The sequence below is a fragment of the Pseudorca crassidens genome, chromosome 3, assembly GCF_039906515.1.
Source record: "Pseudorca crassidens isolate mPseCra1 chromosome 3, mPseCra1.hap1, whole genome shotgun sequence".
Taxonomy (NCBI): Eukaryota; Metazoa; Chordata; class Mammalia; order Artiodactyla; family Delphinidae; genus Pseudorca; species Pseudorca crassidens.
In genome coordinates this window covers 145,525,892-145,540,149 of record NC_090298.1, presented here as the reverse complement: position 1 = coordinate 145,540,149, position 14,258 = coordinate 145,525,892, and the positions used below count along the sequence as shown (strand labels likewise).

Here is a 14,258-nt window from a genome sequence, read left to right as displayed (position 1 = left end):
CAGTCTGTCTAGCCTTCTCGGCCCTCCGGGATCCCCTGGAGGTGGTGGGTGAATCAGAGCAGCCGAAAGCTGCGTTTTCTTTATTAGCCTCTTATCCTTCTTGGCTTCCTCCGTTAAGTCTCGGTTATCTTAGACCTTGAAGGCCTCCTCCACCAAGTTTGACAATGGGGTTTGGGGCCCAGCCTCAAGCTTTTGTAATTTTCTCCTGATATCAAGAGTAGCCTGGGTGATAAAATGCATGGCCAGCAGTGTCCTTCCTTTTGTGGGCTCAGGGTCTGTATCGGTGTACTTCCTGAATGCCTCTGTCACCCGGCTCAGGAAGACGGCTGGGTTTTCATCTTTCTCTTGTGTGACCTCTCAGACCTTATCAAAATTTACATTTTCATTCCTTCTGACTGACAAGTAATTTAATGTCTCATCCTAGCCTGGCCTACACGATCTTCATAGTGTGGGTCATGTTCTGGGACTGCATCCCCACCCACCTGATAAATGTGGTGGGGTAGATTGGTGGCCAGTAGGCCATCTGCATGTTCCCTGGCCTTTTTTAGTATACCCTTCTTTTCATCCAGGGTGCAGCAGTGGGCCAGAATAACCATGATGTGCTGACAAGTAAGAGAGGATGTTCCTATAAGTTTCCCTATGCTGGCATGTATTCCTTGAGATGGAGCATCTGTAAAGCCTACGATGTGGGCTACTTGAAGTGGCCAATATGTAATCCGTAACGATGTCTGGGCTGCCAAGGCCTGGAGTGATGGGGGTCCTAGAGGTGCAAAAAGGAACTCCGGGAGGAATTGGAGTTGGGCACAATGGAAAATGCCACAGGAGTCAGGACCTGAGGGCCTAGAGGTGGGAGTATACCCCCAGGGGACTTTTTTTCCTTTTTTTTTTTTTTTTTGGACAGAGAGTAAGGTGAGAGTCTAGGCAGCAGGAGAACCCAAAACCCTTTCCTCTGTCTGTTTGGTGGCTACAGTAAAATTGGGGAGAGCCTGATGATTCCATCTGACACAGGCAACAGTGAGTTTGGACAGTGTTTCCCATGTAATTTAACATATCAAATGAACCCAATTAGTTTAGGATTTCTCTTTGGGATGCTCCAGGGGTCCCTTGAAGCACCCCAAAGTTAGCTGGAGGTCAAAAGAATTTCAATTAGAATTTGATATTTGGGAAGCCTGTCAAAAATTTTAAAAAGTTTTAAAACACCTGGTCAGACAGGATCATAGGTTGCTGTGAAACAGTACTTATTTCTTGAGCTAAGGTGGAAAATGATTTCAAAAATAAATACAGATCACGTAAAGGCACAGAAACTCACACAATCTGTTATCAAAAGCAGCATTCCAGGAAAACTTTGTTCTCTTATGAGAGAGAGACACCAAATCCAGACTTGCATCAGCCTACACTTAATAAAATCCATTTACCTAATTAAATTTAATCCAACCTTAGAAAGTCCTGACCACATACAAGATTCTTTTTCAATTGTTCCTTTTCCACAAATCTACTGCAAATTTCTGTAGCCATATTTTGTTCCTTATTCTTTTCCCATTCAGAAATAACCAGATCTAGGACAAAATCACCTTTTTCCTTTTAACAATATATTTTCGTTCCTCACACCTTCTTTTCTGAAAACACACATCCTACTCTCCTTAAACAACCATGAACTGTCTTTTACAGTAGCATTCCTTGATTGGAATATCCCATAACCTCTAGAAACTTGTATCTTCCCAAAGCACAATTGCTTTCCTTAATGTGGTGCAAGACATGTGTGTAATAAACCCAAACATTTTTACTTTCCCTCTCACAAGAAGACAGCACTAGGTAAATTTAGACCTGTTTAGCAATTAATGTTCCAATATTTCATCTTATTTGAAATGGCCTGGATACTCAGTGGATTCCTATCATTCAACTTAGTTTAGTTTCAAGTTACCAAAATTTGGAGGGACTATTTAGATGGACATTTCCAAAACATAATTATTCCTATAGAGTTTACCAAAAAGCTCTTATCCCAGTTATATTTACTTAAAAGTTTAACTATATCAGGTTATTCTACTTGTTGACAGATTTTATAACAGAAACAATATGCACTTATTGACTTCCAGTAACCTTAGCTACAATAAAAGTATTGATATTATACTTAATGTTAATGGCTCTAAAGATAGGTCTGTATTAATTAAACCCACAGACTTAAGCTAGACAAGTTAATTTTTACATAAAGACAGAACCAGAGGTCTCATAGTTTTCCCATTTGAATGTATTTTTTAAATTTTTTTTAACATCTTTATTGGGGTATAATTGCTTTACAATGGTGTGTTAGTTTCTGCTTTATAACAAAGTGAATCAGTTATACATATACATATGCTCCCATATCTCTTCCCTCTTGCGTCTTCCTCCCTCCCACCCTCCCTATCCCACCCCTCCAGGCGGTCACAAAGCACTGAGCTGATATCCCTGCGCTGTGCGGCTGCTTCCCACTAGCTATCTACCTTACGTTTGGTAGTGTATATATGTCCATGCCTCTCTCTCACTTTGTCACAGCTCACCCTTCCCCCTCCCCATATCCTCAGGTCCGTTCTCCAGTAGGTCTGTGTCTTTATTCCTGTTTTACCCCTAGGTTCTTCATGACATTTTTTTTCTTAAATTCCATATACATGTGTTACATACGGCATTTGTCTTTCTCTTTCTGACTTACTTCACTCTGTATGACAGACTCTAGGTCTATCCACCTCATTGCAAACAGCTCAATTTCATTTCTCTTTATGGCTGAGTAATATTCCATTGTATATATGTGCCACATCTTCCTTATCCATTCATCCGATGATGGGCACTTAGGTTGTTTCCATCTCCGGACTATTGTAAATAGCACTGCAATGAACATTTTGGTACATGACTCTTTCTGAATTATGGTTTTCTCAGGGTATATGCACAGTAGTGGGATTGCTGGGTCATATGGTAGTTCTATTTGTAGTTTTTTAAAGAACCTCCATACTGTTCTCCATAGTGTCTGTACCAATTCACATTCCCACCAGCAGTGCAGGAGTGTTCCCTTTTCTCCACACCCTCTCCAGCATTTATTGTTTCTAGATTTTTTTGATGATGGCCATTCTGACAGGTGTGAGATGATATCTCATTGTAGTTTTGATTTGCATTTCTCTAATGATTAATGATGTTGAGCATTCTTTCATTTGTTTGCTGGCAGTCTGTATATCTTCTTTGAAGAAATGTCTATTTAGGTCTTTGGCCCATTTTTGGATTGGGTTGTTTTTTTGTTATTGAGCTGCATGAGCTGCTTGTAAATTTTGGAAATTAATCCTTTGTCAGTTGCTTCATTTGCAAATATTTTCTCCCATTCTGAGGGTTGTCTTTTGGTCTTGTTTATGGTTTCCTTTGCTGTGCAAAAGCTTTGAAGTTTCATTAGGTCCCATTTGTTTATTTTTGTTTTTATTTCCATTTCTCTAGGAGGTGGGTCAAAAAGGATCTTGCTGTGATTTATGTCATAGAGCGTTCTGCCTATGCTTTCCTCTAAGACTTTGATAGTTTCTGACCTTACATTTAGGTCTTTAATCCATTTTGAGCTTATTTTTGTGTGTGGTGTTAGGGAGTGATCTAATCTCATGCTTTTACGTGTACCTGTCCAGTTTTCCCAGCACCACTTATTGAAGAGGCTGTCCTTTCTCCACGGTACATTCCTGCCTCCTTTATCAAAGATAAGGTGTCCGTATGTGCGTGGGTTTATCTCTGGGCTTTCTATCCTGTTCCATTGATCTGTCTTTCTGTTTTTGTGCCAGTACCATACTGTCTTGATTACTGTAGCTTTGTAGTATAGTCTGAAGTCAGGGAGCCTGATTCCTCCAACTCCGTTTTTTGTTCTCAAGATTGCTTTGGCTATTTGGGGTCTTTTGTGTTTCCATACAAATTGTGAAATGTTTTGTTCTGTGAAAAATGCCAGTGGTAGTTTGATAGGGATTGCATTGAATCTGTAGATTGCTTTGGGTAGTAGAGTCATTTTCACAATGTTGATTCTTCCAATCCAAGAACATGGTATATCTCTCCATCTATTTGTATCATCTTTAATTTCTTTCATCAGTGTCTTATAATTTTCTGCATATAGGTCTTTTGTCTCCTTAGGTAGGTTTATTCCTAGATATTTTATTCTTTTTGTTGCAGTGGTAAATGGGAGTGTTTTCTTGATTTCACTTTCAGATTTTTCATCATTAGTGTATAGGAATGCCAGAGATTTCTGTGCATTAATTTTGTATCCTGCAACTTTACCAAATTCATTGATTAGCTCTAGTAGTTTTCTGGTAGCATCTTTAGGATTCTCTATGTATAGTATCAGGTCATCTGCAAACAGTGACAGCTTTACTTCTTCTTTTCCGATTTGGATTCCTTTTATTTCCTTCTCTTCTCTGATTGCTGTGGCTAAAACTTCCAAAAGTATGTTGAATAAGAGTGGTGAGAGTGGGCAACCTTGTCTTGTTCCTGATCTTAGTGGAAATGCTTTCAGTTTTTTACCATTGAGGATGATGTTGGCTGTGGGTTTGTCATATATGGCCTTTATTATGTTGAGGAAAGTTCCCTCTATGCCTACTTTCTGCAGGGTTTTTATCATAAATGGGTGTTGAATTTTGTCGAAAGCTTTCTCTGCATATATTGAGATAATCATATGGTTTGTCCCCTTCAATTTGTTAATATGGTGTATCACATTGATTGATTTGGGTGTATTGAAGAATCCTTGCCTTCCTGGGATAAACCCCACTTGATCATGGTGTATGATCCTTTTAATGTGCTGTTGGATTCTGTTTGCTAGTATTTTGTTGAGGATTTTTGCATCTATGTTCATCAGTGATACTGGCCTGTAGTTTTCTTTCTTTGTGACATCTTTGTCTGGTTTTGGTATCAAGGTGATGGTGGCCTCGTAGAATGAGTTTGGGAGTGGTCCTCCCTCTGCTATATTTTGGAAGAGTTTGAGAAGGATAGGTGTTAGCTCTTCTCTAAATGTTTGATAGAATTCGCCTGTGAAGCCATCTGGTCCTGGGCTTTTGTTTGTTGGAAGATTTTTAATCACAGTTTCAATTTAAGTGCTTGTGATTGGTCTGTGCATATTTTCTATTTCTTCCTGGTTCAGTCTTGGCAGGTTGCGCATTTCTAAGAATTTGTCCATTTCTTCCAGGTTGTCCATTTTATTGGCATAGAGTTGCTTGTAGTAATCTCTCATGAGCTTTTTTATTTCTGCAGTGTCAGTTGTTACTTCTCCTTTTTCATTTCTAATTCTGTTGATTTGAGTCTTCTCCCTTTTTTTCTTGATGAGTCTGGCTAATGGTTTATCAATTTTGTTTATCTTCTCAAAGAACCAGCTATTAGTTTTATTGATCTTTGCTATCGTTTCCTTCATTTCTTTTTCATTTATTTCTGATATGATTTTTATGATTTCTTTCCTTCTGCTAACTCTGGGGTTTCTTTGTTCTTCTTTCTCTAATTGCTTTAGGTGCAAGGTTAGGTTGTTTATTCGAGATGTTTCCTGTTTCTTAAGGTGGGCTTGTATTGCTATAAAGTTCCCCCTTAGAACTGCTTTTGCTGCATCCCATAGGTTTTGGGTCGTCGTATCTCCATTGTCATTTGTTTCTAGGTATTTTTTGATTTCCTCTTTGATGTCTTCAGTGATCACTTCGTTATTAAGTAGTGTATTGTTTAGCCTCCATGTGTTTGTATTTTTTACAGATCTTTTCCTGTAATTGATACCTAGTCTCATAGTGTTGTGGTCGGAAAAGATACTTGATACAATCCATTTTCTTAAATTTATCAAGGCTTGATTTGTGACCCAAGATATGATCTATCCTGGAGAATGTTCCATGACCACTTGAGAAAAATGTGTATTCTGTTGTTTTTGGATGGAGTGTCCTATAAATATCAGTTAAGTCCGTCTTGTTTAATGTATCATTTAAAGCTTGTGTTTCCTTATTTATTTTCATTTTGGATGATCTGTCCATTGGTGAAAGTGGGGTGTTAAATTCCCCTACTATGAATGTGTTATTGTCGATTTCCCCTTTTATGGCTGTTAGTATTTGCATTATGTATTGAGGTGCTCCCATGTTGGGTGCATAAATATTTACAGTTGTTATATCTTCTTCTTGGATTGATCCGTTGATCATTATGTAGTGTCCTTCTTTGTCTCTTGTAATAGTCTTTATTTTAAAGTCTATTTTGTCTGATGAGAATTGCTACTCCAGCTTTCTTTTGGTTTCCATTTGCATGGAATATCTTTTTCCATCCCCTTACTTTCAGTCTGTATGTGTCTCTAGGTCTGAAGTGGGTCTCTTGTAGACAGCATATATATGGGTCTTGTTTTTGTATCCATTCAGCCAATCTGTGTCTTTTGGTGGGAGCATTTAGTCCATTTACATTTAAGGTTATTATCGATATATATGTTCCTATTCCCATTTTCTAAATTGTTTTGGGTTCGTTATTGTAGGTCTTTTCCTTCTCTTGTGTTTCTTGCCTAGAGAAGTTCCTTTAGCATTTGTTGTAAAGCTGGTTTGGTGGTGCTGAACACTCTCAGCTTTTGCTTGTCTGTAAAGCTTTTAATTTCTCCATCAAATCTGAATGAGATCCTTGCTGGGTAGAGTAATCTTGGTTGCAGGTTTTTCTCCTTCATCACTTTTAATATGTCCTGCCACACCCTTCTGGCTTGCAGAGTTTCTGATGAAAGATCAGCTGTTAACCTTATGGGGATTCCCTTGTGTGTTATTTTTCCCTTGCTGCTTTTAATATGCTTTCTTTGTATTTAATTTTTGACAGTTTGATTAACATGTGTCTTGGCGTATTTCTCCTTGGATTTATCCTGTATGGGACTTTCTGTGCTTCCTGGACTTGATTAACTATTTCCTTTCCCATATTAGGGAATTTTTCAACTATAATCTCTTCAAATATTTTCTCAGTCCCTTTCTTTTTCTCTTCTTCTTCTGGAACCCCTATAATTCGAATGTTGGTGCATTTAATGTTGTCCCAGAGGTCTCTGAGACTGTCCTCAGTTCTTTTCATTCTTTTTGCTTTATTCTTCTCTGCAGTAGTTATTTCCACTATTTTATCTTCCAGGTCACTTATCCGTTTTTCTGCCTCAGTTATTCTGCTATTGATCCCATCTAGAGTATTTTTCATTTCATTTATTGTGTTGTTCATCGTTGTTTGTTTCATCTTTAGTTCTTCTAGGTCCTTGTTAAATGTTTCTTGCATTTTGTCTATTCTATTTCCAAGATTTTGGATCATCTTTACTATCATTATTCTGAATTGTTTTTCAGGTAGACTGCCTATTTCCTCTTCATTTGTTAGGTCTGGTGGGTTTTTATCTTGCTCCTTCATCCGCTGTGTGTTTTTCTGTCTTCTCATTTTGCTTATCTTACTGTGTTTGGGATCTCCTTTTTGCAGGCTGCAGGTTCGTAGTTCCCGTTGTTTTTGGTGTCTGTCCCCAGTGGCTAAGGTTGGTTCAGTGGGTTGTGTAGGCTTCCTGGTGGAGGGGACTAGCGCCTGTGTTCTGGTGGATGAGGCTGGATCTTGTCTCTCTGGTAGGCAGGTCCACGTCTGGTGGTGTGTTTTGGGGTGTCTGTGGACTTATTATGATTTTAAAGGCAGCCTCTCTGCTAATGGGTGGAGTTGTGTTCCTTTTTTGCTAGTTGTTTGGCATAGGGTGTCCAGCACTGTAGCTTGCTGGTCCTTTAGTGAACCTCAGTGTTGGTGTTCAGATGGAGATCTCTGGGAGTTTTTTGCCATTTGATATTCTGTGGAGCTGGGGGGTCTCTTGTGGACCAGTGTCCTGAAGTTGGCTCTCCCACCTCAGATGCACAGCACTGACTCCTGGCTGCAGCACTAAGAGCCTTTCATACACAGGACTTAGAATAAAAGAGAGAAGTAGTAGAGAGAAAGAATTAGTAGAAGTAGGAAGGAAGGAAGGAAGGAAGAAAGGAAGGAAGGAAGGAAGAAAGAAAGAAGAAAAGAGGAAAGAAAGGAGGGAGGGAGGGACAGTGGGAGGAAGGAAGGAAGGAAAAAAGAAAGAAAGAAGATAAAGTAAAATATAATAAAGTTATTAAATTAAAAAATAATTATTAAGAAACAAAAATTAAAAAAAAAACAAAAAAACGGACCGACAGAACCTTAGGACAAATGGTGGAAGCAAAGCTATACAGACAAAATCTCGCACAGAAGCATACACATACACACTCACAAAAAGAGAAAAAGGGGAAAAAATCATAAATCTTGCTCTCAAAGTCCACCTCCTCAATTTGGGATGATTCATTGTCTAAAGGAGGGAGGGAGGGAAGGAGGGAAGGAAGGAAGGAAGGAAGGGTAAAATAAAATAAAGTTATTAAAATTAATTATTAAGAAAAATACAAAAAATAAACGGATGGATAGAACCCTAGGACAAATCGTGGAAGCAAAGCTATACAGACAAAATCTCACACAGAAGCATACACATACACACTCACAAAAAGAGGAAAAGGGGAAAAAATCATAAATTTTGCTCCCAAAGTCCACCTCCTCAATTTGGGATGATTGGTTGTCTATTCATGTATTCCACAGATGCTGGGTACATCAAGTTGATTGTGGAGCTTTAATCCGCTGCTTCTGAGGCTGCTGGGAGAGATTTCCCTTTCTCTTCTTTGTTCTCACAGCTCCCAGGGTTCAGCTTTGGATTTGGCCCCGCCTCTGCGTGTAGGTCGCTGGAGGGCGTCTGTTTTTCGCTCGGACAGGACGGGGTTAAAGGAGCCGCTGATTCGGGGGCTCTGGCTCACTCAGGCCGGGGGGCCGGAGGGGCACAGAGTGCGGGGCGGACCTGCGGCGGCAAAGGCCAGCGTGACGTTGCACCAGCCTGAGGCGCGCCGTGCGCCCTCCCGGGGGAGTTGTCCCTGGATCCCAGGAACCTGGCAGTGGCGGGCTGCACAGGCTCCCCGGAAGGAAGGTGTGGATAGTGACCTGTGCTGGCACACAGGCTTCTTGGTGGCGGCAGCAGCAGCCTTAGCGTCTCCCGCCCGTCTCTGGGGTCCGTGCTGTTAGCCGCGGCTCGCGCCTGTCTCTGGAGCTCCTTTAAGCAGCGCTCTTAATTCCCTCTCCTCGAGCACCGGGAAACAAAGAGGGACGGAAAAGTCTCTTGCCTCTTCGGCAGGTCCAGACTTTTCCCCATGCTCCCTCCCGGCTATATCCGCGGTGCACTAACCCCTTCAGGCTGTGTTCAGGCCGCCAACCCCAGTCCTCTCCCTGCGCTCGACCAAAGCCCGAGCCTCAGCTCCCAGCCCCGCCCACCCCGGCAGGTGAGCAGACAAGCCTCTCGGCCTGGTGAGTAGCGGTCGGCACCGATCCTCTGTGCGGGAATCTCCCCGCTTTGCCCTCCGCACGCCTGTTGCTGCACTCTCCTCCGCGGCTCCGAAGCTCCCCCCCTCCGCCACCCACAGTCTCTGCCCGCGAAGTGGCTTCCTAGTGTGTGGAAACCTTTCCTCCTTCACAGCTTCCTCCCACTGGTGCAGGTCCCGTCCCTATTCTTTTGTCTCTGTTTTTTCTTTTTCCCTACCCAGGTATGTGGGGAGTTTCTTGCCTTTTGGGAGGTCTGAGGTCTTCTGCCAGCGTTCAGTAGGTGTTCTGTAGGAGTTGTTCCACATGTAGATGTATTTCTGATGTATCTGTGGGGAGGAAGGTGATCTCCGTGTCTTACTCTTCCACCATCTTCCCCTCGTCCCATTTTTTAAATTTTTTAAAAATTTGTATTGGAGTATAGTTGATTCACAATGCTGTGTTAGTTTCAGGTGTACAACAAAGTGAATCAGTTATACATATGTTGGGAAAAGTATACATATATTACGGAAAACCCCAACATTTTGGCCAACCCAATATAAATATATCCATTCTTTTTCAGATTCTTTTCCCATATAGGTTATTACAGAATATTGAGTAGAGTTCTCTGTGCTATACAGTAGGTCCTGTTGTTTATCTATTTTATATATAGTATTGTGTATATGGTACTCCCAATCTCCTAATTTATCACTTCACTTCAGGTTTCCCCTTTGGTAACCATAAATTTGATTTCTAGATCTGTGAGTCTGTTTCTGTTTTGTAAGTAAGTTCATTTGTATCATTTTTTTTTTGTGGATTCCACATATAAGTGGTATCATGTGATATTTGTCTTTCTCTGACTTACTTCACTCAGTATGATAATCTCTAGGTCCATCCATGTTGCTGCAAATGGCATTATTTCATTCTTTTTTATGGCTGAGTAATATTCTGTTGTGTATATATGTACCACATCTTCTTCATCCATTCCTCTGTCGATGGACATTTAGGTTGCTTCCATGTCTTGGCTGTTGTAAATAGTGGTGCATTGGGGTGCATGTATCTTTTTGAATTACGGTTTTCTCTGGATATATGCCCAGGAGTGGGCTTGCTGGATCATATGGTAGTTCTATATTTAGTTTTTTAAGGAACCTCCATACTGTTCTCCATAATGGTTGTACCAATTTACATTCCCACCCCACTTGAATTTAAAAGACCTCTTTTTTTTTTCTCTTCTCAATTTGGGGGGCTACAGATAGATCAGGTAGTTCCTGAGAGCCCAGGCAGAATAGTTACATTGCAGAAGCAGAGGAGAGAAATGCAAACTCCTTGAGTTCAGATAGAATAGTTACATTGCAAAGGCAGAGGAGAAAGATGCAAGCTCCTCTCCCCGCCCCACCCCCACTGCCTGTTTTTCTTTAAAATCCCAGTAAGTAGCCCAAGGCTGGAGTCTTGGGTGATGTGGGCTGTGTTTGTATTTCAAGGCTTAAGTGCTCCACTGTGCCCACAATGTCGGCGGAGACTTGCAGGAGCTATTGGACAGACAAAACTACATAAAACAAAGATACCAATGACAAAAACTTAAAGACACGAACAAGAAGTTTTCAGGATAAAGGGGACTGGAGTGCAGGTATAAGGTTCAAGGGAGAGATAAAGGGAGGAGGGACATAAAAGACTGAAAAAGAGAGAGACAGCAGGAAAATAAAGGTGAGAATATCAGGACAATAGGACTTCCAGCCACTACACAGTATGACGTTTGAGCCTCTATCACTCTCATAAATCTCCCTGCAGAGAGAGCCCGCTGGACCAGGATTTGCACGGTGTGAGGCGAGCCTCTCCCGCCTCTGCTTGTCACCTGTCAAGGTGAGCCATTGCCGGCCAGAGGGAGCATGGTCTCACAGGCTGAGAGGAGTGATGCTGTAGCTGCCTGACGTCCACGCGGAAGGATAGGCCAGAAGTAGGAGAGGACAGAGAGAGGAGAGGTAGAGAGCTATCAGGAGAGGGAAAGGGACAAGGGAGAGGGGGAAGCATTGCCTGAATGAGGGTACTGAGGCCCCCAGGGGCCAGGAAGGCAGACTTACCAAACATGGTGATGCTGGAACAAGACGCTCAGGTGGCCACTTGTCACCCATGGGGAAGCTGCATTCGGTGGTCCCAGAGGTGCCCAGATCCCCTCCCGGGAAGGGGACAACTGCCCCACATTGGGTGCCATAAATCTGTTACCAACCAGGGTTCTTGGCCTCCTTAATCAATAGATATGGATAAGAGGCTAGACTGGAAATTCAGGTAAGGCTTTTCCCTTCCCAGGGAAGGGGGCGTGGGCATGAGCTGGTTCCTTATATGGGGTGAGGGTAGGGGTGTGTCCAAGGACCAGCCTGGAGGGGTGGCTTAGGGGGTATGCCCAGCCCTTTGGTGGTGCTGTGTGGAGGGGGCATGCATAGTACCCTGCTTTTGCTCCCAGCTCTTCAGAAATGAGAGTTGGGTTCTTCTGGCCTCTTTGTATCCCGTTGCGCATAACTTGCCCCATCTGTGCATGCATGCAGTTGTTTTTAGTCCCTTGTAGTTTCTTTGTGTTCTGTTGCTCGAAGAGACATTTGCCCAGGTGCAAGCACTGCAGCAAAGGGTCCCAGGTCCCAGCCTGTCTCATGTTCAGTATTTTTGTCCAGATTTTCTAATCGTCCTCCGTGTCAGGACTGATCAGGATGACCTAGTCTGCCATCACTGGAACTGAAAGTTCTCTGTTTCATTTTTAACTAAAGACATACTTGTTAATCAGACCTAGTGAACACCCATGGTAGCACAGTGAGTTAATATACATCCATTCTATAGCCCCCAGATCCCTACTGCTCCCTTTATGGCATGAGAAGCCCAGACTGCATATCTTGGTGTTGCAGCGTGCTGGATTCTGGGTGTTTAGGGGTCAGCTAAGGTCTTACTCCTGCCCTCATGAAGCCTGCAGTCTGCCCTTTCCTTCCTAAAGTCTCCAACCTTTGTGAGCCAATATTCCCATTTGATTTTGTCTCTGTTCTTCTCGGCCCATCTCTTGGATTGCTACACTTATGACTTCAACTGTCCTTCCTCTGAGTAAACTCTTTCCCAGCCTTCGTACTGCTCTCGGGGCAGTAAAGGTCAGCCTGAGCCTGGAATGCCGTTCTGGCCCTGTCCTTTTCTCAGCCTCATGGCCCATAAACCATTCACTCTCAACTACAGCCCAGTCTCTGAATGCACGTGTTTTGGCACATACAAGTTTGTCCTCCTAGACTCGGCATCACCTCCACTGGGAAGCCTTCCCTGATTCTCCCAGGCTACATCAGCCTGAACTAACACTCTGCTTCACCAGGTCTGTTTCCCCAGGAGGACAAGCATTTTGAAGCCAGTATCAATGTCTTATTCATTTCAGCGTCTCTAACACTTGGCGTTTAAGAGGTGTCAATTAATGTGGAAGGATCTCATGGGAAGTCTCATGGGAACTTGGGAAAAGTGCCACGCATCCCCTAATGCACTGTCTTTTCCACCAGTCGAATGAACCTTTTTCCCTGGGAACCTCAGTCAATTTCTACTCCTTAATGGGAGGCATGCCAGCTGCTTATCCGCCTGCATCCCCTCAGACACATCGAGTTCACAGACCTTTGGGACACTGTGACAGTGGACTGCCACCTGCTGGTGAGAAGGTTTCTTGGACAGTGACAGGAAAGTTTCTAGGCCAGTGACAACTCAGGGCTACAGACAGAGGAGGGGTTCTTAAGGCATTCCACAAACAATATAAACCCCTTCTCAGAATAGTATTTTCAAATGCACAGTATAAAGCACATAGATTATAAGTGAAACCAGTCATAATGAAATAGAGGTGTCAAAATATCAGAAGATATATATACTATGTGTGATATATGTCATATGTATTATATTTGTATCTCATTAAATAACAAGATCTAGTAGTAGGTCCAATAACTACTATAATTAAATGATGAACGAAAATGATAACTGAAGATGTCTGCAACAGCTGTAACGTGAGATGCAGTCTCTGTGATTTCTACTGCTGACATAGTCACAAGTACTGCTAATAATATTAGAGTTTGTTGCCTATACCCATAAGGAAAGGAAATGCTGTGTTTCAGTTAGAGGTTAGTGAAACTAAAGACCAAACATTTCCCATCCAGGTGCAAAGACACCCTGAATTCTACCCATGGATCCCCTGTGTGTGTTTGAGGGGGGGTCCATGGACTCCAGGTTAAGAACCCCTGAATGAGGTTTTAGAGGCATGGCTGACACTTTTTTGGGGGCTGCATTGGGTCTTTGCTGTGCGCAGGCTTTCTCCAGTTGCGGTGCGCGGGATTCTCATTGCGGTGGCTACTCTTGTTGCCCTAGGCATGCGGGCTTCAGTTTTTGTGGCACATGGGCTCAGCAGTTGTGGCTCGTGGGCTCTAGAGCGCAGGCTCAGTAGTTGTGGCTCGTGGGCTCTAGAGTGCAGGCTCAGAAGTTGTGGCACACGGGCTTAGTTGCTCCGCGGCACGTGGGATCTTCCCGGACCAGGGCTCGAACCCGTGTCCCCTGCACTGGCAGGCGGATTCTTAAGCACTGTGCCACCAGGGAAGCCCATGGCTGACACTTTTCAACATGGCAGAGATGCTGGTGGTTAAGTGTGTGTGACTCTTGCTAAATGTAATGGGTGCAGTTGGCAGGAGAGGAGCTGTGGAGGAGACAGTGAAGTTCAAACTTTGAAGCCATAGGCACTTTATCAGCACTTACCAGTGCTCTGAGCTTTCGCCTGACTCTCCCCTTACCCAGCATGTTTCCTTGTCTATAAAACGAGAATGACAATGTCTTCCTCGTGGGTTGTTGAAAGGATTCAATAAGTTAACATGTAAAAACTCCTGGGGTCAAATGTTCACTGTTAAATGAGAATGATATAAATGTCTGTAGAGAAAATACACACAGAGCCAAGCGTAACTTCT

At 42.7% G+C, this 14,258-nt stretch overlaps 1 long non-coding RNA gene across 6 annotated transcripts in view; it reads left to right on the top strand.

The window, feature by feature from the left end:
- Positions 1-14,258, top strand: part of LOC137222115 (uncharacterized) — a 68,762-nt gene that overhangs the window by 39,281 nt on the left and 15,223 nt on the right. The window contains exon 3 of one of the 6 annotated variants that reach the window (XR_010942338.1): positions 11,098-11,169. The exons of the other annotated variants lie outside the window; for them this stretch is intronic. This is a non-coding gene — a long non-coding RNA (uncharacterized lncRNA). The remainder of the gene's footprint in view (positions 1-11,097; positions 11,170-14,258) is intronic. 6 annotated transcript variants of the gene reach the window in all.